The sequence below is a fragment of the Suricata suricatta genome, chromosome 7 (assembly GCF_006229205.1).
Source record: "Suricata suricatta isolate VVHF042 chromosome 7, meerkat_22Aug2017_6uvM2_HiC, whole genome shotgun sequence".
NCBI lineage: Eukaryota > Metazoa > Chordata > Mammalia > Carnivora > Herpestidae > Suricata > Suricata suricatta.
In genome coordinates this window covers 4341934-4343018 of record NC_043706.1, presented here as the reverse complement: position 1 = coordinate 4343018, position 1085 = coordinate 4341934, and positions in this window count along the sequence as shown.

The following is a 1085-nucleotide window of genomic DNA, read 5'->3' as shown; positions in this document are numbered from 1 at the left end:
AATTACATGAAATAGAAGTTGGGGTTTTGATTTTTTACTTTGCTTTTCTGTTTGGAGTGTCATTGTAACTACTGTATTGTAAATGATGGAAAATAATTGCATATGTTAAAAAAATAAATAAATAAACAGGAAAAAAATTAATATAATAGATATCATCAACCACCTAAAGAAGAAAAATCACATAATCATATCAATAGATACAGAAAAAGCATTTGACAAAACCTAACACCCATGCATGGTAAAAACTCCACACACTAGGAATACAGGGATATTTTTTGAACTTGATAAAAAAAATCTACAAAAGAAACTCAAAAACTAACATCAGACTTAATGGTGAGAAACTAGAAGCTTTCCTGCTAAGATCAGGAACAAAGCAAAAATGTTCCCTCTCACTACTTCTTTTGAACATTGTACTGGAAGTCCTACATAAGACAATAAAAAAGGAAATAAGGTTATACTGATTGAGAAGGAAGAAATGAAACCATCTTTGCAGATGACATGATTGTCTATGGAGAAAAATCTGAGAATCAAAACAAAATGTTGAAACTAACAAGCAATTATAGCAAGGTTGCAGGATCGCTTCCCTATCTATCAACAATAAACAAGGAGAGTTTGAGATCAAAAATACAATACCATTTACATTAACACCTAAAAAATGAAATACTTAGGTATAAATTAACAAAATATATATAAGCTATACATAAGGAAAACTACAAAACTCTGATTTAAAAAATCAAAGAATTAAATAAATGGAAGATTCCAAGTTAATGGATAGGAAGACAATTTTGTCAAGATGTGAATTCTTTGCAGCTTGACCTACGGAATCAACACAATTTCCATCAGAATCTTTCATGCTGTTTTGTGGATATCAATAAACTGATTCTAAAATTTATATGAAGAGACAAAAGACCCAGAATAACCAATATAATATTGAAGGAGAAGAATGAAGTCAGAAGATTTAAACTACCAGACTACAAAGCTACAAAAATCTATAAATCAAGACAGAGTAGAGTTGCACAGGATAGACAACTATGTCAATAGATCAGAGTAGAGAGCCCAGAAATAGACTTACACAATATAGTCAA